The sequence below is a fragment of the Fukomys damarensis genome, unplaced genomic scaffold (genome assembly GCF_012274545.1).
Source record: "Fukomys damarensis isolate Sample0158 unplaced genomic scaffold, DMR_v1.0_HiC HiC_scaffold_35, whole genome shotgun sequence".
Classification (NCBI taxonomy): domain Eukaryota; kingdom Metazoa; phylum Chordata; class Mammalia; order Rodentia; family Bathyergidae; genus Fukomys; species Fukomys damarensis.
Window position 1 is genome coordinate 14,846,803 of NW_022900947.1, and position 21,697 is coordinate 14,868,499.

The 21,697-nt window shown below is 37.1% G+C and overlaps 1 protein-coding gene and 1 pseudogene across 1 annotated transcript in view; both read right to left on the bottom strand.

Annotated features, from left to right (window-relative positions):
- Kcnip4 (potassium voltage-gated channel interacting protein 4) overlaps window positions 1–21,697 on the bottom strand; it is a 499,970-nt gene that overhangs the window by 467,306 nt on the left and 10,967 nt on the right. The window lies entirely within an intron of this gene.
- On the bottom strand, window positions 17,154–17,247 carry LOC117284294 (annotated as a pseudogene).

A 21,697-nucleotide genomic window follows, 5' to 3' on the forward strand; every position in this document is an offset into this window, starting at 1 on the left:
TCACATAATGATGTCCCATTGAGCCCAGCAACTATCTTACCCTAACAAATGATACTTAAGAAAAAGAACACCAGGCAAGCAAACACGGACCAGTACTGAGGACAACTCAGCCCAAGCATTTAATAACAGCACACTGCTAATGAAAAGCACATAAGGTAGTAGTGTCAAGTGGAATTTTCTGAAGTGAGGATGGGATTTGAATCTCAGCTCCATCCTTTACTACTGAGACTGTGGGCAAAGATTCATCATCTCTCCATGGCTCAGTTTCACTGTCTATGATTTGGCAGTGATAGCTGCTCTAACGCAGTCCAATTCTGAGATTAAATGAGAGAGTGAGGGCCATTTCCCTAGCTCAGCTCTTATCACTATAGAGAGGACATTTCAGCCACGACTGTAGACCACATTTGTTTATATATTTTCCAAATATGAGTGACTCAAAAATTCTGTATTTTTGAATTTTCCTAGCTAGGAAAATTTTCACGCTGACAGTCTCACACTGTTTCATGTGTACTTTTCACTGAATCTGGTTTTCAGTGAAAAGTACATTAAGTGGCTTTTAATTTTCTCATTTGGTTATATAGTGTTACGTTTGACTAATCTCAGATCCAGAATCACAAAGGTGGATTTAAAAAAATTCTCTTCGGGATTTATTCTCATGGCATCCATCCTTTGTAAAACAGAACAACCGCAAAGGTAAATTTGCTAAATTTTACAACATTTTAAAAGGTTACTTTTAATGTATTGGGCCTTTCATGTATCAATCTTTATACATTTACATTTTCTGGAATTTCAACACCAGAGTTTTCTTAATCTAAGTGAATAAATATTCCGGTCTCAGTGTGTGTTTTGAAATGACTATCTGCATAATGATATTTTTAGATAAAAATGGAGTCTCTGGCCACACATAGACAGGTTTCACTGATCTCGTAATGGGAATAACTGAAACTCAGAGGTCTTTAACATCAAACATCGGGCCCTCAATATTTATGAATGTTTGTGTGGCCATGCCATTTCCCATTTTAATATTTTGTTATTCCAGCAGTGAAACTGCTGTGTATCTTACTAATTGCCTATTGAATTTCTATGAAATTAATTTGGAAGACAGTAATCACTGACAGAGCTCTAAATTAGTGAGCCCGACTTTGTCTTGAGAGAAGAGGGCAGGAAGACTTAGGCATTCAAGTCGAGGGTGAAGTTCTCTGCTTCAGTGAAGGGGGAAGGCAACATTTCTTTATCATCTTTGAGCCTGCGGGATAGTTGAGTCAAAGAACAACTTATTCACTGATATTTCCTAAGCATCTATTGTATGTCAGGCAATAGTTTAGGCTTGTGAGGGAATTCACAAGACACAGTAGTCCCTGCTCTCAAACAGTCCAGACTTGCTAGTCTCCTGATTGGGGATTTTGGAGGGAAGACAGGCAAAGTCCTGTGGGCTAAGAGTTATTACAGAGAAGGTGTTTCTACGTGTGTGTGTTTGGGTGGGTGGGTGGGTGATGGAAGGACTTTCAACAGTCACCTACTCCAGTTTTGTGGATCACAGTCAGGAAAGACTGCCTAGACCAGAGCCATGGCTAAAGCTAAAATGAGAAGAATGGAAATAGTTGAACAGGAGAAAAGTGGAGGTGAGATTTGTCTACCAGGCAGGAGAAACAGCAAGTGCAAATGCCCAGAGTATAGGTCGATCTTGTCTTGATTTGAACATCGTAAGTACTTGAACATGGCTGGAATGAAGGTTGCATAAGACGAATGTCAAGAGACGAACCCAGAACAAAAAGTGGCCTGCGTGCCCTGTCAAAGAGCTTGGCCATAGTTTTCTAGAGATGATGGTTTGGCTACAGTAAGGAGGGAGAACTGAAAGATTGTTAAGAAAGTAAGGAAACTGGAGGTCTTCCCAGTGCACCAAGTTAAACATAGTTTCTAACGATAGAAGAAACTAAAAAAATTGATTCTAAACATAATTAGGATTTAGAAATGATGATTGAGTGGATAAATAAGTAGGGACAATTGGTATTGCAGCTGCCTGAACAAATCCAAAAAAAGATCCATCTATGAGTTTGTCATTGGCTCCCTCAGTCCTATTCTCTTTTGTAAGTGGACTGAAATAAATTAAAGTAGAAATCTCCAAGAGGAAAAGGAAAAATACAGCTCTAAAGTGGGGGGGGTGAGATGAAGATTGCATGGAAGGAACTAGAATTTGAAGGATCAAAACACAAATAGGGCACCAGCTGGATGACTTCACAAGATGTCCTTGGTTAGCGACGAGATAAAAAGGAGCAGATAAGTTTGGTAAAGGAGGTTAAACTTCACGTGCCTTAGTTCTGCCCTGTTATTCTTCACATTTTGAGCAAAAGTCATTTGGGGTTATTCTCGTGAGTGTCTAACCTAGTACTAAATCAGGCATGCAGGGGGTAAAGGCACAGAGAGGAAGCTCTTTATTCTCCAGTTAAGTATTTAAACCTCCAGAGAGTATCAAAGACTGAAGGACTTTCCATCCTCTGCATGATCTTAGCCACTAGCCAAAGCGATGGTCCTGTTATTCCAGTGAACACTTACACAGGCATCTAAAATACCAAATAAGACAAGGGTAAAATGGAGCAGCTTGTGACAGAGGCAGGGAGTCTAGCCAGTGAGCCGACCCTCCTTTCTCAAGGAACATAAATTCTGTAGAACTGCTAAGTGTTGCTGAGATTCACAGCTGTTCTTAGGCTATTGGAACTGATCATTTTCTGAGGGGCAGGCAAGAACTCAAAAGTGTTGAGATGACAGAGCACCTAGAAACTATGCTACTGATGGAATACTATTTTCAAATAGTACAACACTTAGTCGTATAAAAAGTACCCAAATCGATCTTTATTTCAGGAAACAGAAATATTGCACATGGAATAATTACCCAGACATGTTTATGTAAAGAAAACCAAAGTCACCAAAATATAATATGCAATGTTCCTCTGGTTTCTCCATTAGTAGTCATCTGCTTTTTGTTTGTTAATTTATTTTCTTCCAGCTCTTGCTAGCAAGAACCAGAATGTAGAAGAAAATTTAACATTGCAAACGCTCTATCTAACACATAGTTTCCCCTACAGAAGGGGAAATGATTGCATTATTCAATTCATGGTGGAGAAAAGGAGTTAGTCTAGCTTGAAGTACTGATATTTACCAAGAACACGGTGGGGAAACTGATTTTGATATATAAAAATATAAGGCTTAGTAAGATCTTTGTGTGAGGTGATTCACTGAACCAAGTGTTTACTTATTTTTTTCTGTAACAGAGCCAAGGAGGTAATGGTCAGAGGATTTCAAGGTGCACTAGAGACAATCGTATTGAAAAAAATGGTTTATTTTAAATATTGGGTTTGTAGCCTAGATAAAACAAAGGTAGTTGATAGTCAAAGGGGTTGATTCATGATTTGAGGCACAGAATTTTAGGGGACACAGATTACTTATATAACCTATGTTCATTTGTCTTGCTAACGCATTATTTATGATTCTCAAGATGCCAATGCTAATAAAGAGTTCTTGGAGACAATATTACTAACATTGTTGAAAGGACTGATGAACACAAAAAGAGAAGCCTCTGGGGTATGTCCTATTACAGCTGTGTGGAGAAGGGATAAAGATGGAGTGGTCTTATCTGCATCATCGCTACCAGGTGACTGTGAGCAATGTCTCCTGAAGCTCCTGATCAATGGGAGAAATAAAACCCTTCCCTAAATTAAACAAGAGGTTGCAAAAAAAGCTCATGATGCAAAGAAGTAGGATAGAACAAACAGAAAGCAAAACATAGGAAACAAACAAATGTATCGTGTACTATCGCCATGAATTTATTGAGAATAGGAAAGCATATCATTAGCAGTCCAAGCAAGCTCATAGGGTAATGTGTGAGAGAAGGCAGAAGTATTAGAAGTGCTCATGAGGAGTGTCTGGGACTCTTCTTCAATGCTCCATACGCGTGAGTTATTTTACTGAAGAATGTTCATTCTACACAAATGGAAGAATACCTTGTTAGCCACGTAGCACTATTATTTTGGATGACTGCACTGCTAGTAACTTCTGTTGTATGCTTACACAGTGACCAGGGAAAAAGCCAGATTGGTGAGAAGAGTAAAAGAATTATTACGGGTAAAGCTCTGAAAATACTATCTGGCATATTATAAGTGTTATTAGAATTGGCTGTTTATCTCTTTTTTCTGAGTTCAAATTCTTTTTTTCTTTTTATTCATTAAATTTATTGGTACATTTTAGATATACACTATGATGACATTCATCATTGGGAATTTGTACCATTATATGATGCATCTTGATTCTTATTTTTTCCCCATTTCCCTGCCCTCCCTTCAACCCCTCCACCCTCCCAATTTACAAAGACTTTGTTTCCATTTTTCCTTCTCTCATATTTATTCCTTTCTCTTCTTTCTTTTCCCCTTCCTCTTCCCCTTCCCCTTCACACCTTTTCTTCCTATTTCTCATTATCTATTACACATTTTGATCCTTACTTACACTTTCAGTTTCTCACACCAGAGAAAGTATTTTTAAATAAAAAAACTGTATTTTTTAATTCTTATGCTGATCATAACAGCTAACATTTAGTAAGCATTGTGAGACTGATGTGCTCAGAGTTTTATGTGCAGAAAATCATCAGGTCTTCATGGCAACTTATTAGATTTATCACTATCTCTATTTCGCCGGTGAGAAAATTAAGCAGCATAATTCAGGCCTAGGGCTTTTTATTACCTTCTTTTACCACCTCTTGAAAATCTTGAATTCCCTTTTCCAGGCATTCCACCTACTGTTTCATCTTGTAGATCAATTAACAAAATGAATGTACTTTATAAAAAGAGTGGGGCTACAGCAAGGAAAGAGGAATTGAGACAGTTTATTCTCATTTAATTTAGCCTAAAAATTCCCACCTTCATAAGCCATGACACAATTCTTATTGAATTTCATTTTAGTGCCATTATTTTACTTGATGACTGGTACATATAAATATTTTATAGAGACTCTTCTCTTTGTGCCATTAAGATGATGAAAGGTATAAATGCTAATGGAATTTTAAGGTCCTCTGATTTTTCTTTTAAAGCCAATTGTCAGTTATCTACAGCACAATTATTGTAAGACAGAGCGACTCTTCCTTCCATATTTCCCTAGCAGCATTATCTTTGTTTAGATGACGCGCTTTAGGGCTAACAGTTATTTGCTACATGGCCGGATTACGGGGTCTCATTTTGACGTTGCCAAGTATGACACAGGCAAATTCTTAAGGTGCTGCTATGTTGACAAAGTAGTTGCCACTATTTATCGCCACTTTTAATTGTTACTGATAGGATATAAAAAGTTGAGCATTGAATAAACAATAATAACTGAATAAATATTTTCCTTATTAACTCTAACACTTCTACAAAATACATGATCCCTGGATCCCACCAGGTAAGCACCCATGTAAGTGCCCTGCTCCCTATCCCAAGGACCGCCTGATCGGTCCATTTATGAACCTCCTACATCCGGATCAATTTTTTCCCAGTCACGGACTGTTCTCATGAGGACACAACATGGTGCAATGGAGAGTCTGCCGCGGAGTCATTTCCCTCGGGAAGGCTGAGCTCCTCCCGATACTACAGTACCTCCGTGAAACGCATCTCCATTCCGCGAGCGCTCAGACCAGGAGTCCGGGAGTCACATATTTAACAGTGATTAAGAGAAATGATGTCCAGTGAAAGACAGGAAAGAGCAGTTTGATTCCACAGTAATCTCCACCATCACACTCTTTCTAGATTCTGTTTATATGTAGTTCACATTGCCTCAGTTTTATACAGAAAGCTAATCTCATAGATTTTAAGCCAAAGCAATATCCATTTCTCTCCAAATTCTAGCATTCCTTGATTCCATCTACACTAAAACCTGAAGCTGCCGCAGATCGTCCACCTTTCTCTCTTATTTCCCAGGGGCCCTCTAGGGAGCTGGCCCTTTGTTTCTGACCACGAAATGTGTTCCTTGTATCCTCCTCTGTCACTACGGTATCGCACTTTGTAGACAAATGTGCGTATGCTGTGTTCGTGTGTCTGCATCAGCCCGGAGCTCTCCGAAGCAAAGCGCTGCTCACACCTGAATCCCATCTGTACAGCACAGTTCTTGGCATGCAATAGGTCAGGAAGTGTTCAATAAATCACCGCCCAGTAAATGGATGGCAGTACAATGAGTGGGGAGACTTAAGGTTTTACTTACAGGTCTCCTATATTGTTGGAGAAATCACCTAAATTCTCACTACTTAAGTTCTTTTAGTAAAAATAAATATTAAAAAATTATAATGATGCATATTCTATGAAACACACAGTTGTGAACACCACACTAGGATGTACTTGTGGAAAGCTTTTACCTGTTGCATAAGGATTAAAACATCATCGATCCAATCAAGGAGCAACAAGGAAGAGGAAAGTGCCTTCTTGCACTTGTGTACTTTTTGAAACAATGTCTCAGGTAATGAACAACAATTTAAGGATGAGCTTTGAGAATCTAATCAAAAAGAAGAACCTTGATCTTTCCCTTTGGGGTATGACTTTTACAAATTAATTTAAAATCCTTTAAAACCAACAGAGCTGAGAGGAAATTGAGAACACTTGTACTAATCACTTCCAACTTCAATGTAGAAGGTCATACATCAAAAAGGTTACTACAATGGAAAAATTCAATTACAAAGGGCTCCTAATGGGCTTTACTTAGAATAGCACAGAATTGCAATGTCTTCAATTACAATGAAAAAATTCATATTCCCACAAATATGTGAAGGACTTGGTGGGATATATATATATATATATATATATATATATATATAATCACAAATTCTAAGTACTCAGAAGTCCAAAGCTCAAATATTCAAACTTTTTAACCAGAGTTTTAAATTTATTGGTATTATTACATTTAGTCAGGTGTTTCTGTACTTGGGAATCCTATTTTTGCATGAATTTAATAAATAAAAGAGAGGATCTTCTTTCAAAATTACTATGAAGATTAATTTCATGCTTTGTTTCTCTTTTTTTTTAATTATATAGGAGAAACTTCTGGTGTTCTATAACACAGTAGCATAAGCATAGTTAATAATTTAGTGTATATTTCTAGAACACAATATTTTGAATTTTTCAAAGAAAGCAATGGCTTTTACTTGTTAACAAATGATTCTTTTAGAACAGCAAGTAAGTTGAATGTTCTAAATCCATAGAATGTTAAAATTTAAAAGAAATTTATCTTCTAATGCCATTGCACTCAAGCCTGGCTCAATTACTCAAAGAAAGCTATTTCTGGACCCTGTTGTTAATATTCAAATCCTGTTGTTCCACCCTAAGGCCCAGGACTGGGAATGTTTAGCAGGTTACTTATGGATTCAGATATACTGGTTCACAGATTTGCATACATATTATGGATTCCTAAATCAACCCTTTTGCCATAGAGATGAAAACACTGAGATCATGAGAGGAAAATAATATCCTCAAGACGCTTTGCACTTTGATGTCTAGCTTGTGGCAAAGTAGGGACCAGACCTGTGTCTCCTGACTTCCAAATGAGGGTTCCTTTATGCTATGAAACATCACAGGTCACCCACCTGGCATCAGTGTTAAACACACAATTTGTTTAATCCATGTTAACTGCCATGGCCACATGAGATGACAGAGACAAATATCTGAAAGGGGAAACTTGAATTTGAGGAACCCAGGCTTAAATTAGTTCAGGTGAATGAACACAGGGACACTCAAAGCATGCAAGTGTTTATACTTAAATATCTAAAGTTCACGCATTCATTGTCCCGGTGCAAATGGAGCCCACAGGATATTATGCAATCCTCCCAATGGACCTATGAGAAAGCAAGACTTTAGTGCTATAGATCTTTCTTGAATAAATGGTACCACTACATGCTATTCAACTGAGAAACAAAATATCCAGAAAAATGGTTATTATATTAATAGCACACAGCTCTTTCCACCCTCATCCTCAATGACTGTGACTGTGACCCTATTTGAAAAGCATCTTGCGGATAATTAAATTAAGATAGAGCCATCACTTGGGTGAATCTCTTATCTCAGATTTCTAAGCTCCAGAATTGTGAGAAAATAAATTTCCTGTGTTTAATCCCCCAAGTTTGGGATACTTCGTTACACATCATCCCTAGAAAACAAGTACAGTGTTCAGGTGAAGGGATTAACCATTGGTAATCTTGATTGTAGCTAAGAGTCACTTAAATTACACCACTCAGCATACCATTGTTTAATTCCTCATTGAATAATCTAATTGAAATGTGCATCCTGCCCATAATTTAAAAACAAAATAACTTTCATGAATGCTTACTGATCAAAGATACTTTATATATGTGGACTTAATGCTCACATCAATCCTGTATGTCAGGTAATAATTACTATCCATATGTGCACAGATGGAGGCTGAAGCCTAGGAGTAGAAAGCAGCTTGCACAAGGTCAAGAGCACAACCTGGGTTGTAGCCCAGCTTACTGATGCAAAGGTCTGTGCAAGGCACTACAGACACACTGCCTCAGTGGTAGCTGGGCCGAGGCTCCTCACGCATGTCTTTCATACCGAATGCTAAATGGTCCTGCAACAAAAGGTGTGGAGCGGTAAAGGTTCCTCATTTAAATAAGACCGCATTATCTTCTATCTTCCCTCTTAGAATTTCTTTTCCTTCCTTCTCTCCTTTTATCTTCCCTTTCTCTCCCTTCTTCTTTCCTTCTTTTTAAAGGTTTAATGTAAAAAAAAAAAAGACTTAGCCCAATAAGCAATACAAATTTTAAAACTCTAATCACCAACACAGTACACAGTGTTCATCCAAACATCGATTGGGTATATAATCTTTACTAGGTAATGCGTTTACAGTAATGAGTAGGTTTCCGCCACCGGAGTTAAGGAGATGACAGTGAAAGTAGTTTTAGAAGAGTTTGCTAATGCTAGGGAGAAATGGAGAATACAATGGGGTCCCAGATCTCCAGAGTTTTGTCTGGAAAAACATTACCTAAACTTACTATTAGAACAGAGGGATGAATCCATTCATGTGTTTAAGGATCTGTCTACTCCATGTCATTTGATTAAAAGATGGTAACGGTACGAACAAGTGCAGTGGGTTTGAAGCCATTAGATTTCTCCTTGGACAATGTGTTTTCCATGACCAAAACTATTTCTCATGAATTATCATACTCTATTCTTCCTAACAGAAGTTTGATTCTGTTTGGGGTAAGAGCAACTAATTTATTAAACTCAATTTCCTAAACATCGCTGAAAGAGAAATCTATAGTTTTCTCAGTGAGGGATCTGCGAGGGAGTCCTAGAAATGTCTGCTTGCTCACTCATTCATTGACACATTCTTTCATTTTAATGCAGGAGCTACTCTCTCCTCCCTCATTATTTCTTCTTCTTCCTATATGGAACACAGACATGAAGTTGGAGTTGGAGTTGTAGCAACCGCAGCGAGACTGTAGGTGATAAGTGTGATAAAAGCCATGTGCTAGGCAGAGTGAAAGGTAAAGATTCTACTTGATAAGGATTTCAGTCTGATATACTGAATGAAAGGGGAAAACATATTAGTTTAGCAACTAAAATTAGATTTCTCTGCTCATACAGCCTAATCCAATTTCTAACTGATAAATGCTTGGAAATCATCTGTAGTTCTAGAGGGTAGACCCATGGATATGAACTTTTCAGGATCTCCTGATGAAATAGCTGGATTTTCAACTTATCAGCTGGAATGCAAGTCACTAATAAACATGATCCCCTCAGTCACACAGTTGATGCAATCAGCATATTATTATATTGCTCTGAACTATTCATAGTCAGTATAAAAAGGTGGAGACCAAAACAAGTAATAGAAGGAACTCAGGGGGAAGACATTCAGTGCTGGGAACAAACAAAACAACTTTATAGGTAGCTTAAGACAAAATTTTAAACATGAACAAGAAACCACTGTAAAAAGAGATATGGTGTAAAAAAAGAGCACTGGGAAATGAAAAAAACATCAACAAACAGAAAGGAATTCATTAAAGAAAAGGAGAAATACACATGGAAATATCTCACACAAATAAATATAAAAAACAGTGCGAAAAAGTAAGAGATAAAACATTATAAAATTATTACATTGATTTAGGGGAAACAATATCCGATTAAGAGAGTCTACAAGAGGAAAAAGTAGGATAAATGGAGAAACACATTTCAAAGAAATAAAACAAAAGGACTTAAATTGAAAGAGCGCACAAAAGGCACGAAATGGTGAAGGAAAAGAAATCTGCAGTGAGGCACATCATTAGGAATTCCAGAACACTGGGATAAAGATAAAATGCTAAACAGCTTCCAGAGGGGGAAAGAGAACAGATTAGATTCTAGGAATGACATGAGGCTTTTAAACAAGATACTAGAATATTGAAACAGAAAAGCCTTTAAAAATTTCAAGAAAACTTTTCTCCAATCTAGGATTCTAACATGAACCATACATCATCTATGATGGAAAATTTAAGAGAAAATATTTGAAATTAAAATAGCTTATAAAAAATTACCTGTTTCTTTCTTAGGAAGTAATGTAGGACACACTCCACTAAGGAGAGGGAGTGCCAACCAGGAGGAGGGAGTGAGATCTGACCCAGGAGAGAGGCAAAGAAGATTCCAGGCAAAGTAATTCTAAGTCTCCAGCAGAGGCTGAAACAGCTAACTGGGAGAACAGAGCTAAGGAGAGAGGGCAAGGAGGGATTTCCAAGGTGGGAGAATGGACCAGGAGGATTGTAGAGTGTGTCTGTCTCAACTGAAGGGAGAATTCCCGTTTGAAATTGAGATTGGACAATCATTCATACATGCAACATCCAGCAAATAGAAAAGACACTGCTATTATTTCTTAGAAAAAAATAATGGTACCCATTGCATATTATCTCAAAGAGACTGGACTCTCCTGTGACTGCAATACTGTAAGACTTTGCATGTGTAGAGAATCGATGTGTCCAGGGTATGGGACAAGGGAGTAGAGATAGGAAGGTTTTTAGAAAATGTAACCCTCATTGCACACCTGGAAGAAAATGGGTAAGATCTGAAATTAAAAGTCAAAAAATATGAAGAAAAACATCATCAGCTATGCAAAATAAACAGCACAAAACTCCAAACAAGTCACATCTAGGAGCAGAATTCAGAGGAATAAGGTATTGTCACAATTGCCTGTCTTTTGGGTTTTCATCTTATTTGTATATTTTCTATAATGGAGATGGTAACAAGCTTTGAGGGCTGATTTATTTTGTTTCATTAAAGTTCACATACTACCTTAATGAAAAGAAGTATTAAATAAAAATACTTGACTCCAGATTTAGCTTTTGAAAACTTACTCTATTTATTTCTTGTTTCATCTTGCAGAACTTTAAAATGACCGAACATATTAGCTGTTATTTCTAGGTTTTTCTAACATGCACATGTAGATAATATTATGTGTACTGAATCTGTTATTAATCCTCTTGCATTTTAAGTTTCATCTTCATTTATAATCTTTTCTTCTGACTTTCATTTATTCACTTAACATTTGGTCCATCCTTTTCTTTTATCTTTTGCTATTGTTTTGTTTTGAGACAGTATCTTGTTTTACAGTCCAGGCTGCACTAGAACTCACTATGTAGCCTAGGATGGCCCCAAGTTTACCATCCTCCTGCCATCTCTTGAGTGCTAGGATTACCAGTATGAACCCCCCATATCTGGCATATTCTTTACATATTCATTTAGCCAGCACTAGTATAAATGCTAGTAATACAGAAATGGATATAATATATGAAACTGTTTGCTGACAACAAGATTGTATTTTGGGTGTGTTATGTTGGAATAACACCCCATAAATCATACACTCTATTTGAAATTTGGATTCCTCCCCTGTAAAATGGACATAATATTATCTGTCCATTCATCAAAAATTAACTTTGAGGACCTGTCTGGATTAAATTTATTTCTTCTAGAGAAAGTATCTCACATACTTTATTACCCCAAAAGTTCATTCCACAATCATTTCTAGTACTCATAAACTAAATTATTAAGGCTGAGGTAATTATAAAAATGCCTGTTACCTATCTCCTTAATGTTAAAAAGCAGATCACCAAATCCTCTTTCTAGTTACTCTATATTTTGCAGAGCTTTAGGCGTGTGTCTTAGCAGAATGTACAGTCCACATGCATTCCTTCCTTTTCTCTGCCTATGTAGTAAAATGACCCCAAAAAATCAAATGAAACTATTAAAAATCAAACTTCACTCAACTACATATAATGCAAAAAGAAATTCTTCTCAACACAGCAACTGTATAATGCACTCCATTCTCTGCCCATCTGCATGGACACAGATATTATTTTGTAAATCTGCAGGGACAAACCTTGCTTATATTAACTGGAAGGTGAAGAATTTGGGAAGTGTGGAGGTATAAGGCACATAGGAATATATCAGAAACAAAATACAGCAGGTATTTTATAAGTACAAAACAGTGATCTGGTACCTCTAGCACCTTGGTTTATACCATATCACTTTTTATCTTGGTAATAGCAAAAGCTTCTGAGTTCATCTGTCTGCTGCCTTCCTACTTTCCCTTGAAGAAAATCTAGTGAGTGATCCATGAAAAACACAAGCCATATCACAATACTCTACCTCAAACTTTCACTGTTTTCATACAAAGGTCAGATTTCCTGCAGTAGCCTTCAGAAAGCATTTGCTGAATCAATGCATCTATCTATCAATCGCCAGTGAGATTTGGGTCTCTCAGTCCTTGCAGGATGTTAGGAGTTAAGATTGACACATAAAGTGATTCACACCTTGGCAAACAATCTGCTATTGGGATGTGGTGTGAATAAGAATTCTATGAAAAGTTAGAAGTTTAAGTTGGTCACAGTGGTTTGACCACCTTGTGTAGCAGACATTTCAGTATGACTTGGGGACATGATTGCCCTGGTCATTATAATATTATTTAATTAATTACAAGAGAAAAAACACTCAACACAACTATATACCTCGAGCCCATAGCTATTTTTTTCTTGATTCTAGAAGATACATTTAATAAGTTCTGGAATAGCTCAAACTATATACTGAACACAAACTTGTTACCTTTTCTAATGAAATCGCCAATGTAGACAGACACAACAAGACCTCAGTTAAAAATCAGACTTGATGTGTCGAACTAAGAGCAGTGACAGACACTTGTGATATCAGACAAATCTGATATCAAGTAGACCCTGTAACCTGGAATCCAATCAGCTCCAACCTGATTAGTGCTTGGGAACAGAGATGTTATGAATCCAACTTACATGCGTGGTCACCTTTAAGAGGCTGAATTCACAGGTGACTCAACAAGTAGACATAATTATATTATGTATGGCATCGTGGCAGAGATGAGTTTGATTGGTTTTTAATCATTTGGAAATTGATAATCTACATACACATGGCAAGTTCCTGGTAATCTAAATACTGGAGCAAGTGAAACACCCTGGCATTGCTAACTGAGTTATTGCACCTAATAACACGGAGATGTGGAAATCGTCTTGTAACTTTCATCATGGCTGCAATATCTTTGCAGATTTCTTGGCAATTAGAGTGGTTGCCATTAGAGTGGGTTTCTCTGTCCCCAGTACTTTCTGGCAAACCTTCACCACTAGCCCACTGCATACTATTTGCTTGGATAACTTTTAGAACACATTTACTGAATCTAGGCAGTAGCATGGGATCCTCTCTAAAGAATCATGAAACAGGTCTTCAAAAGGTTTTTAATATCAGGGAAGTTTTCATAATTAAAAGATATTTTTACTTCAAGCAAAGCTTAGAGCTGTTTTCAAAATTTCAGGTGCTCATATAGCCACTTTTAATAGCTGTACCAAATCTGTATTTTATATTATTTCTCTTAAATGGATTCATGCAATTGACACTCAAATATATTATTTTTTAAAATATTATATCACTGCCCAATTATAAATGGGTATATTTACTACAAAGAGATAACTGCAAATACAAATACAATGAAAGAAAATTGTCCTCAAATTGTAGTTTTGAGCTCAGGAATGTGAGTGACCTCTTTAAGAAATTAGAGATGTACAGTGTTTTTGATGGTCCAAAGACTGGCACCAACTGCCTCTTGTTCTATAACAAAGGATGGAACTGGAAATAGAAAAGATCTAACTGCCTCCTTATCTATACTGTTTTAGTAAATACTGTCCATATGTTACCTACAAGCATTGTGACACTTTCCTCAGTTTGTCAGAAACCATGACTTAGAGAAGAGACTTTTACTTTTCAATTTAACTGCAATTCACTGTTCATACAATAGGTGAAAGTACACACACACACACACACACACACACACAGGTAAAGAGTTTTATGAAACAATATTTAACAATATGTAATAAATTCTGACAGTTTTTCTATTTCAGCAGAAATGGCGATCAGCACCTACAAGATGAATTACTAAACCAATCCTGGCATATGAGCAAGAGTTTAAAAATTACCAACCATAGCAATGGGGCAGAGTGTTATTATCCCTATTTCAATATTTAAGGTTTAACATAAAACAATGTGCTCTAATGGATGCATCAATTACAGCTTTGGTAACCAAAGAAACCAAAGAGCTACTTTTCTATATTTCATTGGGGTGTGAATTCCTCACATGAGATGTACTTTCTTTAGAGCTGTATATTTTATATATTATTGCTGGCTGTAGGTACTGAGTTGTACAGCAAGTATCTGGGGCTTATTCATCTTGCTTAGCTCAAACTTCAGACATGTTGTAACTGCCCATTTTCTTCAACTCAGGCCCTTGTAGCCATCATTGTACTCTTTGATTCTATAAATTTGAGTATTTTACATACTTCATGTCATGGAATGATGCAGTATTTGTCTTTCTGAGGCTGGCTTATTTTACTTAGCAAAATATCCTCTAACTTCATCTATGTTGTATTCTTAGAAAATGTCCTTTTTAGGGCTACATAGTTTCCCACTGTAGTACACTAAATTTAGAAATGTCTATATAACTATTTACATATGCTTAATATAATTCCTATCCTGGCATCCAAGGCAAAACCGTCATCTTTCTGTTTTCTATGGATTACTCAAAGGCCATCCATGGAACAATACGTTTATGAGGTATTACTAATTTCAGTAAAAATAAACACTGTGGTTAGCATATGTATGTTTGTTTGTTTGTGTGTGTGTGTGTGTGTTTGTGTGTGCATGTGTAAAATGCTGGATTAAGCAAAATTTAGTTAAGCTTTTAAATGTATTCTAAATATCCATATCTTTGGTACCAGTCTTTTCAGAATCTTTAAAATGTTAATGAGCACCCTTCTTTTCCCAACAGGGCATACATTATCCAGGGTTTCACCAAACATTTCAAGTATGAAATATTTTCTAGGACTAACGAATTGGAAGATGTAATTTTCTCTCAATGTGTACTGGCAAAGTGTGCTAATTGTGTTGTGTTTCAAATTTCTCCACGTCTCTATGAGGCTTTGTGCTTTGCTAAATGAGTTAATCACTCTTTCTTGAAAACCACACACACTTTTCATCTTCATTTTCTAATCACATTTATTTCCCTGATAGCTCATTTTCAGCTCTTAAACTACATCTTGCCTCTATGTAAATCCTTGCACACACACTAGCTAAAAATAGAAGCACCAAATTTCTGTCAGTTCGTGCTTATTTAAACAAAATACAGAAAAATGTATACATAAAACGCATATTAGTTAGCAAATTTAAAAGGAGTGAGATACTCATTTATGCTATAATTTCAGTGAGTTGAAAATGTTCAGTAAAGTCACATAGACAAAAGACCATAAGTTGTATGAATATATTTGTATGAGTAACCTGAAAAGGAAAATCTATAAACACAGTAGATTAGTAGTGCCTAGAGCTGTGAGTCGGAGCTGGAGATTAGCTGGAAGGTGAGGTTGTACTGCAATGATGGAAATAACCTAACTCTAGATGAATATAAGGATTTTACTCTTTGATAAATGTACTAAAATTCACTTAATTGTACTCTGAAAATGGGTGAATTTTGTACCAAATCAGTTATTTCACAATCAGCAAAACAGTCAACCAATTTTCTACCTATTTACCCATTTGTTTTTGCTTGGTTCTTTCTCACATGCTTCAGTCTGAAGGTGACTTCTCTTTCTCTTATAAAAACAGGCACTTTGTTTTGAAATATCCAAGACATGTCTCATTGTTTCAGCTCCTTGCTTATACTATATTCAATTAAGTATTGTCTAATATCCCTAATAGACTACACAATTTTGTAGATATAGTCTACTCTGAAAAAGTGTGCCATTTAATCTTTGTGGTCAATTTAACTGGATTGAGACTCCTGGACAGGTTGGATTGTGAGGGCATTGAATCTTATCAAAGGGCCAACAATTGATGAGTTCGAAGATGAATGGGATTCTAGGAGGTGAGGCCTCATTAATGAAAGTGAGTCTTGTGGTCATGACCTTGGGGATGATACTTGATACCTGGACCTTTCCTCTCTGATTGTCTTCCTATTTTCTTCCATCTAGATTCTGTGAACTGACAGCTTTCCTCCACCATGTTCTTCTGCCATGATGTTTCTGCCTTTAGACAATCATAGACTGAAACTTCTGAAACCATAAGCCAAAATAAACCTCTCCTTTAAGTTGCACATGTAAGATATTTTGCCTCAGTAGTGGGGAGCTGACAAATCAGATGGTCCATGCAAAACTACTGAATCAATTATATGAAGAAAATTCTATACAGTTAAGGTTAAGAATAATAAATTTTATAAAAGTATGAGGATATTCTTTAATTGTCCATGAATTCTGAAGTTTATCCTTTGCTGTTTAACTTTAAAAAGTGATCTAATGCCTCAACATATCATTCACTAATTCACAGAACAAAACTTATAGCAACCCAAAAAGGTAGCAACAAAGGAACAATGTGCTTTCCTCACTTCAGGCCAAGCTCATTTTCTCGGCGTCATTCCAGAAAGAGAATGAAGTGAGACTGTGATGTGAGCTTTAGTCCCAGCGTTCTGGGTGCAGAGCAGGGTGGGATCCTAACCATGTGCCTTTAGGGGAGTGCTCTCGTGGGACACTGAGAAGGAGATGTAGGAAAGTGAGGAAGAGAAGGCGGCTAGAGTGTTTCAGGGCAAGTTTTGCTTTCCAGAATCCCTCAAGGATAAATAGAAGAATTGGTACTCTACCCAATCAGAGAAACCTCTCTAGTAACCAACTACAGAAATGATCCCTGAAAGTATAGTCTTAAAGTAAGAGAATGGAATCTCATTTAAAGCAAGGAAGTGGGACTTCATTATACCTGTCCCAGTTGCTCTGTGTGTGTGTGTGTGTAAGTGTGTGTATGACTCACAGGCACTTTAACAAGGGCAATTTTTCAGAGAAGGGAACAAATGTGAGTCCTTTGCAAATACCCACCAACCACGGTGGGAAGGCCACACCCATGAGAAAAAGGTTCCGAGGAATCTGGGCTGGTACCAAAGGCCTCTGGACAGTTCTTGGTTCAATTTTCCTGTTAATAAAGAAAATAACTAAGACTCCAACTTAAATGGTTCTGATGTCTATTCTGTATTCTTCACCCCAAAACTCTTTTCTTGAGTACCATATTTTGTTGTATTTTCCCCTGAAACACACACACACACACACACACACACATACACACACACACACACACAAACATGCACACATTGAAAAAAAGATGTCCTTATGGCTTAGTTGATTGATTGGCGTCTATCTTAAGTTTAAATATTAATTCAAAGTAGGATAACAAAGTCAAGTCTATTTGAGGCCCTTCATTGACTTCTTTGAACATGTTAAATATTCCTCACTCCAAATCTCATTTGGATTAACATATTTACATTCTGTATGAAGAACAATTTGCTCAGCTTCTGTTTAGTGTCCAAATCACAGCCCTCTCTAAACAAGTCAGTTCGAATGTCTATGGAATTACTGCATAGCCTTCATTCTCTTTTTATCAGATATAAAACCATAAAGGCAAGTGTACTATCATGTTAGGAAGCAATTGATGAGCCAACTGTCTGCCAGGGAAAAACAATGTCTAGAAACTATAATCTAAAATGCAAGGAAACAAATAAAAAGTAAAGCACTGCATGACGCCTGCCATCCAGCGCTGCTTAATGGAGCTGCTAGCTTTGTTTGGCATGAGTTATTGCAATAATACAAAGACTGTTATAAGGAATGACACCATCTCTAAATGAAAATTGCTCACCATGGCACCTGGAGCCTGTTTATCCATTTTCATCTTTTCCCCAATTCAGCCACCGTTCCATTTAAATGTGGAGATGCAGAAGCCTTCCTACGCCCTCCACTTACCTTGCATGCCTGTTCTTCTCCCCCTGATTATTTTGAAAGCTAGTCTCTTAGCTCTCAACTTTACAATAAGTTTCCAAGAAGTCAGAACATTCAGAGCAAATTCAGGATGATTTCATAGGATGACAGTGTGTGTATATTTCATGTAGAAGGTGAACTGTTACTCTCAGTACTTCCCTGTGCTAAAGAAACCATGCCCTGTTACTGTGGCAGTGGCAGGGTAATTGGTTGAACAGGTGAAAATTAAAATAGGTAGAGTACAAGCTACAAAAATGACAAAAATGGGGAAATAAGGTTTTGGGCTACATGCAAATCCAAGACTGAGACCAATCCCTGAAAGTATTTCCTCTGAAAAGGGAATTGTTCATAGAGAAGGGCATCTTTTATCCTATTTTTAAATCACAGCCAGAAACATTTCTCCTCAATGAGGAATCTGCTGCACAAACCCCTGGGGATTCCTGATGTCTTCAGAAACCAGCTCTGCAAATTTCTGACCATTCACTGGAGAAAGGGGAAGGGAGATAACATTTGTGACCTACGTTTACGCTTTTCATTAGTTATTTAATTTTTGCAATTAGCAGTATCTTTATTTTGCTGATAAGGGAGTAGATATAGAAATCAATCACAAAACAAAAAAAGAAAAGGCAAATAATAAATTAGGTTAACCAAGAGACAGCTTAGAGTCAGTTCCAGATCTTTGGATTCTATGTTTATTTTCTTTCTACTTTTCCTGCTACCTAAGGCTCAATAATACATCATCTCCCAAATGTGTTCTGTAAGAGGTTAATAGAAGGCCAATATTGCTTAGCATTAAACAGAAGCAAGCGGATTTTGTTTCAACAAGATCTTCCACATTTTTAGTATGCCCAAGTGCATTCTGAGGTTCCAAGAAGGGCCTACAATAGAATGTATCCAGAACTCCATGACGATAGAGGTCTTGCCCTTCCCAAACACTGCCTAACCTCTGGATTCCACTGGAAACTTTTCAGAAACTCCAGTTGCTCCACTCATTCTCTACACTGTGAGAGAAGAATGATGAACACTTTATTTCCATCTTTTCATTTTCTAAAGTGTTTGTAAATGGGGAGGGGAGGAGGGGGTGAAGGGAGGGCAGGAACAAGGGGAAGAATGAGAACCAAGACCTGTCATGTAGAGGTACAAGATCCCAATGATGAATGTAACTGTACTGTAACCCTAAAATGTACCAATAAACTCAATTTAAAAAAGAAAGAAGAGTGATAAGAGGGCTCAAAGGCTTCAGTTCTGACTTCAGGCTTTTCTTTGCCTGAAATGTTTCTAGGCTACATTAATTTGGGAAATAAAATATATGTCACTTATATGGGCCAATATGATATGCATTCCCATTAGAATGGGTTTATAAATACATGAAAAGAAATAGGTACTAAGCAAACAATACATCTTTTATAATCATTATGTAAAGACAAAAAAGAATACATTTACATAGTGTCTTGAATATTATAATGATAAAGCAATAAGCCATACATAAAGCCAGCATTGTTCTGAGCACACAATATATATTATTTAATCATCATAAAAGTCCCCTGAAACAGGTGCTATTATCTCCATTTGACATGAGTGGGACCTGGGGCACAGGTAAGTTAATTTCTCAAAAGTCTTAATAGTGATTTGCACAAGCAAGTGTGTGGCAAAGCATCATACCAACTAGTTTTCTACTAAATTCCATACTGTTTATGACTGTGATTTCAATCTATTTTGCAAGAATCTAGAAGCCTTTGCAAGAGAAAATTTCTGTAGTCTACATAAAGACTAATGAGAACTCGGGCTGGGGATTTAACTCAGTGGTTCTGCCATCTGCCAAGGAAGTGAAAGGTTCCAAGTTTGATCCTGAGTATGAAGAAGAAAGGAGAAAGAAGAGCAGGAGGAGGAAGGGAAGGAGGAGGAGGAGGACGAGGAGGAGGAGGAGGAGGAGGAGGAGGAGGAGAAGAAACAAATTCTTACATATTGCTCAACTTAAACAAGACATTGTAGGTGTTTTACATATTTTTACATACTTTACCCTGAAAAATCTGATGAAAACAATACTATTATCTTGCTTGTACTGATGAGGATAGTGGGGCATAGAGGGATCAACAGAGTCTGCAACATCACAAAGCCAGTAAATTCGGTGTTTGGGTTCAGTTTCAAGCGGTCAGTCAACACTGAGTGCCCTTGAGTCTGCCAGTCCGTCTCTGATCAATGTCAAGTAGGTGATCCCTGTAGGCTGAAGACTGCAGTTGATGGTGTGTCTCATCAGCTCCTCGCTCTTCACAACAGTGCTGTGCATTAGCTCTTGCATGTGCTTGTTCAATAAGAAAATGAAGACCAAACAACTCCGTCTGGATGAAACACGAGACTACTTGAAAGCAAGACCATGTACTTTCCCTGATGCTAACTTATTGAGGGAGCTGTTTGGACCAAAGTTCTTTGAAAGTACTGATCAGATTTTATTTAGTTTGGATTCCCAGTTCCTAGCCTAGAGCCTAAAGTAGGACTCTTTCCTGCTATAAAATATGTCAATCTGAATGGTGAAAAAAACCAGTCTTCTCTCCTCGCATTAATAAAAACAAACCCTAGTAATGAAAAGGCAAAATTATGTGGGTCATTCTTATCTTCATAAAGTTTCATTTTTCTGGACAGCCACCAGAGAAGTACAAATATGTCACCATTAAAAATATCTGATGATGAAAGCCTCATTTTTGAAACTCTGAATATAGTCATAAAATTCTTCTCCATGTATGTGCATTTTATTCCATTTGTGAAGGTACAGTGCATGCATAATTTTCTGGAGGTTATCTGTTACTTCAAGAGCAGTCTGAGTGTATTTTCTCAAGCATTATTACCCTAATAGATCAATTAGTGTCTGGAACCATTTGCTAGATCCATTACACGAGCAATTTCACTAGATATTTTTATTTATATATTACCATTGTGGCCACACCACTGAAAAATAATGTGCTTCCTCTTTGACTTGTGTCTTCTCACACAAGTATCAGACATCATATCTGGTGCTTGGAGCACCATAGTCTGAGCTACTGTATCTATTTTTGCAAATGTGGATGCTGCGCTACACAGATTCCCTCAAGTTTCCTCAATATTGTTTCCATTCTCCAATTTGCTATCCAGTTCTGCCCTTTTCTTTGGACATGTCTATATGAACATTATTATAGTAAAGCATTGAAGGAAGTATCTGAGTCAAAAGAGTCTTCTGTTAAAAGTAAAAGCACAAATCTCAAATGGGTACTCAACACCACTTGGCAATTTTTTCTCATTTCTCCAGGAAAGTCACTGCTTCCAGGCTCTGGTAAGACTATTTTGTATTTTCTCTTTCCTGGAAACATCCATTACTAT